Below are 9,238 nucleotides of genomic sequence, written 5' to 3' on the forward strand. Positions count from 1 at the left end.
TCTTCACAACCCAGTCTCTAGATCTTCCCTCACTATGTGCCAACACATGTGGCCATATGACACACACTTAAAAAGCACACAGCAGAAACCAAGCCTAGCAAAAACAGCCTAGTAGCTTTCCACTGGACTATTATGTTAAAGTGGCTGATGACAGACTCTAGTAAGGACCAAAATCAGTGCAAAGGACTGGATGTGATTACAGAGCCCTGAAGAGGAGAGGGTTGTGAATCAGGGAGGGTGGAGGAGGCAGCAGGCTGTTTGGGTGGCTCTGGTGCCCAGAGACCTGCAGCTTCAGAGCACAGATTCACACTTAATTTTATTTGGCATAGCTGAAGGCCCTTATCTCCCCTTCCCACACTGCTGTGTTCCAGTCTTTTCCTTTAGGGTTGGATCAGTGAATCATATACCTTCATGATCTGTAATTCGGTGGGCTACTTTTACATCAAGCTAGTAATCAACTCAACTCATAGCGTCCTAGGCACTGGATCAGATGTGAATGAAACAGGAGGAGCAAGTGAACAGACACAGGACTCTGTTTTGGCAGCAATCACAGTTGGTATAGATTAAACATCAAACAAGACAGGACCAAATTATTCCTTTTATTTGTGCTGATTTGCTCCAATCTGTCTATAATTTTCTGTGAGTGTGATACCCCATACTGGATCTGTTACTCCAGAAGAGGTCTTTTCAACATAAAGTAGAGACATTCTCCTAGTAAAACTGCCAAGAATGTGATATGCCTTTGCTCAGGTAAAGGCGCAAGAGCCTTGACACAATACAGAAATTTGGTATTCATTTTCAAGTTATAACATTTCAGTAATCTAATTCAGAAGCAGTAACTACCCTGCTTTATTCAGTCAAATTAGTTCTGAAAACAAAAACAACAACACAAAACCAAAACAACCAATACCCCCCACACCCAAACCCAAATAGTGGAGATCAGACTAATATTTCACAGATTAAAGTATGCTGAGTCACAAATACTGAAGAACACCATTAGAAATGAGAACCTCCTCATGGAAATCTCTCAAATTGAGAGAAGACCAAATGTGTTGGGAGTCCTTTGCTATGAATATTTCTGTGACGTGACCACACCACTCACTTTTCCCCCACTGAGAGGCTATCTTAATTGTTCTTTGTACACTTCTAGGAACCGTTCCAAACACAGAGGCTATAAATCTACTACTTGTCAGTTTGGGCTTTATGTAAAACATGCATCTGGTGCTCTGCTGATGTCCCAAAGCTTGTGATTCTTGACAGAGGATATGTATTTGTAGGTACCCAACCAGGAGGTCATGTTTAGAATCTGAATCCATGCACTGTACTCATGATTTATAACAAACATTCACTCTTTGGGTCACCTATGGTATAATTTGTTGCCCATTGAGTGGACTTGTTTTGTATGACAGAGTTTAAACACACATGAATGATTTTTAAGTCTCAATATGACAGCTGCCCAGGAATAACAGTAGTATTCCAGAAATTATATTCCAAGCACCTATGGTACAATGATTTTTAAGAAGTGCTTACTTGTGTTATTGTGTTTTAGTAGTTTTCCTGGACATCAATGGGTATTTTTTCCCTCAATTTGTGAACTTCAGTAGATTAAAATGCTCATGAGTATTAGCTGTCTGCTGCAGAACCACCCATCCCACCTGCAGAACTACCCAGTGATTGTTACCCAGACAAAAGACATACAAAGACTCTTTCAAATTCTAACTAAATTGTTTTGATATATAGCAGTATATATCCAGCCCATATTTTGCAACTAACTTTTGCTAGCTCTCCATGCCAGAAACTGAACTCTTTTCCCCTCTTTTCCCTACAGTAGTGTCCCTCATGCTTCATGTAGCTAATGCAGATTCTATCAAAAAGCATGATTTGTGATGTTTGTGTGTTCATGTTTACTTAAAAGTGCTAAAACCACCTTTTCTTATCAACAGGAAACTTTCAAGATATTTAAAAGCATGCCTTTAAACCTTCTGGCAGCAATAAAGCAAAAATGGCAGGTGGCTGTATGAAAGAGGCAGGATATGTTTATACCATAACCATGGTGGGGTGGGGGGAATGGAAGTGGGGGGGCAGAATTACATCGTATACAGTGGGCTGGAGTCTCATCTCATTTACAAAGCTGGAAATCCACAGCAATATTCTGTTAACACCAATGCTTTTTTTAAAAAAGTCACCTCAATTTGTGAATATATTTGACTGTATTTGCTCCAAAAAGAGCTTCATTAATTTTTGGGGGGTGAGGAGAGACAAAGGACTGTTTTTCCCATTCTCCTGCTGACCTAGGTTTGAGTTTTTTTTTCGTTGCCAGTGTATCACTAAGGAGCACAGAAGTAATTTGAGAACCTGTATTTCTTAATTTATGAAGGTAAACCTTCTCAAGTCCATAATACTGCTTAGATGTTTTATTTTGATACACTAGTGTTTTTCTTGATACTGCCCACTGTTGTTCCAGTGGTTAGACAATGAGAGCAACTGAAGTCCAAAGATAGGAGCTTCCTTCTAACCCTGTGTGGTGCAAGCCTAGACCAGATTTGGTGATTAAAACCCCGACAACACTGGTATACCTGCTACTTTAAGATCAGTGCCGAAACACTTCTGGAAAGTATTAAGTACCACCGGCTAGCTCTTGTTCTTCTAGCTTCTTGTAGCAGCTCCTGTTGCAAAATTTGCAATTTCAGATATCCTTAGAAAAAACAGAAGCTGAATTCTCTTCTCATGTAAAGAAGGTGGTTTTTGTTGTGTGTTTTTTTTTTTTTTAAAAAAAAAAAGAAAGCTGTCTGTTTTCCATTTGTCCAGTTCTAGCCAGTCCTCTCAAACCATTCGCAAGAAGAATCTGCAAAAAGTAAAGCAACAGTTCTTTTGGTAAGGTAATCCCTGTTCCTGCAGATCAGAAGCAGTTACCGTTACACAGACCAGACATATCAGTAAGGACAGCAGTCAAGATTTAGCTTTTTATAGTGCTTTTTACTCCTGGAAAAACCTATGAGCCTTTTGCGAACTAGGTCCTTTCTGCTGTTTTCCTGCTTTTTTAATGTATTGTGCTTAAATGGAATACAGACTTTAAGGGATCTTAGGCTTGTCTGATCTCTGATTTGGCAGTCTTTGAATCACAAAGTATTAAAATGCCTCAGAACTGACAATATTTGAGAATTGTTTTCTTTATTCTTGTAGTTGGCTGTGGGAAAAGGAGAGGTATCACACCTGTGAAGGCCCCTTCTGTTAGAAAATGATTGTTCTTGGTTAAAAATATAGAATAAAAATGCCCCTAAAGACTAGAAAGGCAGTAGTTTAACAAGCTACATTACTTCAACTGTTTTTCTCCCCCTGTCTTTTCCATCTAATAGACTCCTTGGTGGTAGTGACCAGAGTGACACTGGAGGCAGCAGGCAATGACACATTACAGGCATTCCTCTAACTGACTTTTATCCAGTGACTTTGAGTGCAGGTGCGAGCTGAATTGTGCAAAGTAGCTCAAACTCCCTTTCTCTGATTTCAGTCTTTCCAGGGGGTCAACTGCTTATGAAGAATATCCATTATTTATGCCTTTCAAGAGAATTACATCAGCAGGAACATATGTATTCGTGTAATAAAGCTAGAAAGTGCCATGCAAAGCCACGCTTACTGTATTTCACATACATATTTAAAGCAACCAAGTTCTGTATTGACTTTTACCTCTCTTACACCACTGACTTCAGCAGAAACATGCTGGCTGCAAGTCAGTAAATTTAGCTCAGTGGACCTAATTTGTACCTGATTCACCTACCCCATTGGATATACAACCATGAACCCACGTGTGACATGCAGGCTCAGGACTTCAGTCCCTCCTTTTTCTGCTGGTATCAAGAATGATGTGTGGTGACATGCCTTCTTCCTGGGCCTGGCTTAAGTGTCAGTAATCATATATTGTATGCAAATGTAGGGCAATCTGTGTCCTTCCAGGAGATGAGCTGGGTCTCTGCCAAGGACTGTGTTCACACATAAGAGAGTTTTTGTCCCTGCCCACTGATCAACAAACACCTCGGCCTTCATTACAGAAATCAAATTTACATCTCCAGAAGCAATGGAAACTAAAATGTTGTTTCATCCTGACCTCTGCCTCTGACCCGTGGCATTACTTATCCTGAGCAACTACATTTCTCTAGGCTAAATTAATCAATTGCCCTTTCAGGGCAGGTCCCTTTCTTTCCTCAAGGAAGAACCTGCATCACATTAGCTACCAGTCAGCTTCAAAGCTTTCATTTTTGAGTATGCTTAAAGAGAGCCTAGCCAGAGAGAAAACTGGAATCAATACACCAGGCCAGCACAACCTGCATTTCAGGTCAGCATGTGGAGAGACAAACGGCATTTGTGAGACTGATGGCCAGTGAACTGCTGTTTCTGGGAGAAGGGCAGACTTTTATCTTCAGTCTCCTGGACCTGGCTACAGCAATCGACCCAGGGACATTAGGACAACAATTTGCACGAGGGCTAGAGGGATTCACCTTAAGTGTTTTAAGTCTTGTTGAACAATACTTCCAAATCTCCAGCTTCAGATCTCTCTGGGAACTCCTCCAGGGACCAATTTTACTTGTACTCTTTCCACTATCTAATGCAGTCTGGAATAGAAAGAGTTAAAAAGTGACAGACAAATGCTAAGAGATTGATGCATATGAAGCAAGTGGAAAAAACATTTGCATATTCCAAAAACTAATGGAGTGCTAAAAGACAGGGCTAGCATAAGTGAAATTAAATGAATAGACATGGTCCCAAAACAACCTCTCCTATTGGCTGGATAAAAAACAAGGTTTCTGGTGAGTGACATGTTTTGTTTGTTTGTTTTTGTTTGCCTTTTTGTGTGTGTGTGTGGGGGGGTTTGGCTTGTTTTTGTTTTTTGTTTTTAATTTCAGTCCAAGCTGGAAATTCATAACTACTTTTGAACTGTGATCTTGGTACCACAAATACACCTTTTGGCACACAGGTATGTCTCTTGCGTTATACTGGGCAAACTTTGTTTTCCCTGGAAAGCCTGCAACTGTCTCTAGCCCACAGACTGAACCATTCTCCATTTCCAGGAAGTATGATAATGGTGAATTTTAACAAGATGGAAATAGCTCCAATTTAAGGATGGCTCAACCATCTCATACTGTATAGCAAAATATAATAATTTTTAATAAAGTCTAAAGTTTTGGGCTTCATACATGCAGTACACAAATAGAAAATCCCTGTCAACAATATTTGCTCAACCGGAAATCTTACAGGATAAGCCCTCTGAAAATTAAAACAGACAACAGGTTACACATCTAGATGAAAGACTTCCATAGCTTTATACATACAATGCATTCAGAAGCCAAGTTTCCCAAGTTCCAATAAAAGTATCTAAGTCTACATTGACAGTCCTATACATGAAAAATACAATATTTACCCTGTCTTAAGGTATTATACTGCAGTCCTTATCACATCCTTAGAAAACAATTAGTAAATCCAAGCCATTTCATCAAAGGTATTTTAATGAAAATTCCCAGATACCTCTACAACCAGATGAAAACATTTTGACTGATCTTCACTTAAGAGTAAGTATCATATTTACATCACTGATTAAGAAACCTGCTTCTCTACTCTGAACCAGTATCATCCTGTATTTGTCTTTCATCCAGACATGATCTTTTTGCAGCCTTATAGTTTTAAAATTCAAGTAGTTAAAATGACTTGTTTTCCTTCTTCCTTCTGAAGTTTGGTTATAGTAGACAACATTGTCATCTTGCTGTTATTCACATCTAATTGAGGCATCATTTTCTGAATCTACCTTCCATCTTTTCACTCAGTCTTTCTGACAGCAACCCTGTCTTTCCACGTGTCTTCATGTATACCTGGCCTGGCCTGGCCCATGCATGGTTTCAGTAAGGAGTCTCCACATTCACATCCCTCGCCTTCTGCTACCTTCTGACACAACTTTTAGAGCAATCTTCTCTGACCTTCTTGAAGCCAACTAACTTCCCATGACATTCAAAATACCTCTGTTCCTATCCCTTATTCTGACTATGTTACAGTATATGTAGATCCTCCAGTAGCTCCACCTTTCTTATGTTGATTTAAACTTGTTCTCAAAATCTCTGCTCCTACCTGCCTCCAATTCCAGCCTTGTTTGGTTGTAATTCCACTACCAGCTGTGATGCTAGTCTCAGGAATCAAAGGCCATAGATCCTTTTACATCTGTTACTGTTCATGTTGTCTGTCCTCAGTACATATAGATGACTACGTCATTAGTGTTGACATTATGTTAATTAATGTTGATGTAAATGTTTCATCTCAAGATTCTCTTCCATTGTGAAGCTATAGGAATTATTATCAGAATTGACTGTTGCGGATGGGCAGCCAGTCTGACCATTAATATTTACTAATTTTCTATGTTTAAATAGCTTATATAAATAGCTTATGTGACCTCAGGTTTCTGCTGTTCACATATTTTTTTCTTCTATATTTCTATGTTTATAATACAAAATAGAAAGAGAAAAAGCATTCCACATATTTTAATACCATGTGTAAAATAATTTATTGTTTTTTGTCCCAGGGGGGATTGTAAATTCATTGGGGAAGAGATGTCAATACATATTTCACAGCATTTAGCACAGTGAGGTATCAGTCTTATTCCAGCATATGATTTTCTTAAATAAATTGCTTTAACTACTCTGGAGAACCAATATTAAGATGTCAAAATCTACCTAATTATATGGTCTAACTTTCTGAACAATTCAATGCATAGCATCTCTTCCTGTGTCATCATATATCTGCGCTCTCATATATACTGTGGGATGCTGAGCAGGTGGTTTAATGTCTTGTAAAAATGTGAAAAAAATTGATGTATTTTGATAGATATTTAAGAGAATCTTAAATGACTATTAATTCATGTACATAACCTTCTAAATGACCTAAGATCAAGAAACTCTCTAATCAAAGCAGTAATTTGTATCAAGTATTGCATACTCTTTGTATTGAAAATGGCATATATCTGTTGTTTATTTTAGACTAGGTCCTTACATTTAAAGAAGCTATATTCCCTTAGTGAACCAGTGAGGGTGATGAGAGAAACAAGTCAAAGGAGGTATTATTGGATTATTCACTCTTCTAGGACAGAACCTGTTTGTATAATCAGAGATATGCTTTAAGTGGTCTTTAAAGAAAGTCAGATTTTGTTTAAAAAAAGGGAAGGAGGAGACTTCATTAACTAGACTGACAGGCTCCACAGATTTCTCAAGTGTTTAAATTAAGGATTGTGAGTTCTTGAAACCTGACAAGGAAAGCAAGGTTGTCACTGCTGGCTGCCTGAACCAGAGGTAAGTGCAGATTAAGCTTTTCCTATCTCTATTATTGACATACTGGTCCTGTTCTCAGAAGTTCAGTGAAATAGAAGAGAGACTATTGTTTTTTATTATTTGAAAAACAAACAAACAAACAAAAACATCTACATTTTAAAAATGTCAGCTAAAATTCTGAAGTACTAAAATGCTCAGATGATGCTCATTATTATTCTAGTGGTAATTATTTGGCACTAGATACAAGTTCCTTAAAGAAATAAAATTGAAATCAAACATATATGGACACCCAGAACCAAATTATAAGAGCACTCATGATGAGCATAAACCATATTAAAACATATTCAACCATTTCTGTTGAACTTTCTAGATTTATTCACCTATTTGGGTTCAACTGATTTAGAATTCATTTTGTACTTGCTTGGCTTGTTTTCTGAAAGACCAGCTCTTGCACAGTGTGAATCTGCCTGCTTCTTCTTATGGATTTAACTATGGCAAAATAACATGAAATTAGAAAGTTTTACAAAAAAAATTACATGATTTCAATGGAATTTTTTTCAGATGTACTTGGGAAAAGTAAGTTTTGGTGAGCTGGCAAGAGTAGACATCTCCTGAAGCAACACCTGTTCCAACCTTGGTTTATGCAGGCTTTGAGTTCGGAAGAGCTGGAGAAAATCTTCCTTTGGCTACTCAGTCCTATTCAGGGTTCATGAACACAAGAGTCATTTTGTGTCCAGTACAATTATTGATAAAGAATTATAAACTAATAAGGCAATTGCTACAGAATAAGATTTCAGCTAACAACGTGGATGTCAAAGCACATACAGGTGGCTCAAAACAACTACTGGATCCCTCTCAAATTGACATTGAAATGGTCTCATACCTTCATCACACCTATCAAGCAGTATTGCTGAAGATACTAGGAAGCAGTTATATTTGTTTATGGTTCCTTATGCCTGGCAGAAACTTTCAAAAGCTGAAAAAGTTGGTTATTTTTTGTCGTTGTTGTTTTTTGTTTGTTTGGGTGGTTTGGTTTTAGCTTTGTTGTTTTTTTGTTCCCCCCACCAAGGAATAATTAGGCCTATGCACATTCTAAGAAAGCACAGTATTTGTAACAGTATCCCATTTAAATTCATACTATTCTCCCCTACCCTGAGGATGAAAAACTGTTGTGTTTTTTGTTTGTTTGTTTTGGTTTTGTTGTTTGGTTTTTGCTTGCTTTTTTTTTAAAAGAAAAAAAAAGTATATGTTGCAGATGTTCATGGGTCTGATAACTTCTTACAGAGAACACCTTATTCGAATACTTTTGTCAGACAATGGCCAAAAGAAAATTAAACATGATATTTAAGACGTTCATATCATGCACGTACATTTGGTTTTATAATCATCCCTCAAATGCTTCTGTTTCTTTCAGTAGCAGAAAACATGCTTTAGCTGCCTCTGTCACCTGGCTGAAGAATAAAAAAAATAAATAAAAAGTTACTGTGTGCAGTTAATATCGAACAGCAGCCATCTCCAGATGATCCCTGCTGCATCCAATTTCTGCCAAAATGCTTTCTGTTAAACCTCCATCAAACAGACACACGGCGCACAAAAGAAAACCTCATCACCAAGGGAAACTAATCCACTGGTGCGCAATGTAAGCCTGTCAACTTTTTATTATAAGAAGTCATCACTCATTTCAGTGAAGATTAAAAGTATGACTAAATTGAGAAAATCCTCTTAGCCATTTGGAATTTTAATAGAGGAGAAAAGGGGGTGAGTAAAATTTAAACTGTGTGTGCCTATATATCTATCTATATATGTGTGTATGAACCAAATATATAAAATTACATATATATCTCCACACACAAGTTATATTTTATATGTATATATATATATACAGTAGGAGAATGAATGTTGGAAATAAGATGCTTAGAGCAGTCCCTTCATCGGCC

At 37.7% G+C, this 9,238-nt stretch overlaps 1 long non-coding RNA gene across 1 annotated transcript in view; it reads left to right on the forward strand.

The window, feature by feature from the left end:
- Positions 1 to 7,907: 7,907 nt before the first annotated feature.
- The window catches only part of LOC110364904 (uncharacterized), a 36,532-nt gene continuing 35,201 nt past the window's right edge, over positions 7,908 to 9,238 (forward strand). Inside the window, exon 1 of the long non-coding RNA XR_002423999.2 lies at positions 7,908 to 9,059. This is a non-coding gene — a long non-coding RNA (uncharacterized LOC110364904). The remainder of the gene's footprint in view (positions 9,060 to 9,238) is intronic.

This window comes from Columba livia, chromosome 1 (assembly GCF_036013475.1).
Source record: "Columba livia isolate bColLiv1 breed racing homer chromosome 1, bColLiv1.pat.W.v2, whole genome shotgun sequence".
Lineage (NCBI taxonomy): Eukaryota > Metazoa > Chordata > Aves > Columbiformes > Columbidae > Columba > Columba livia.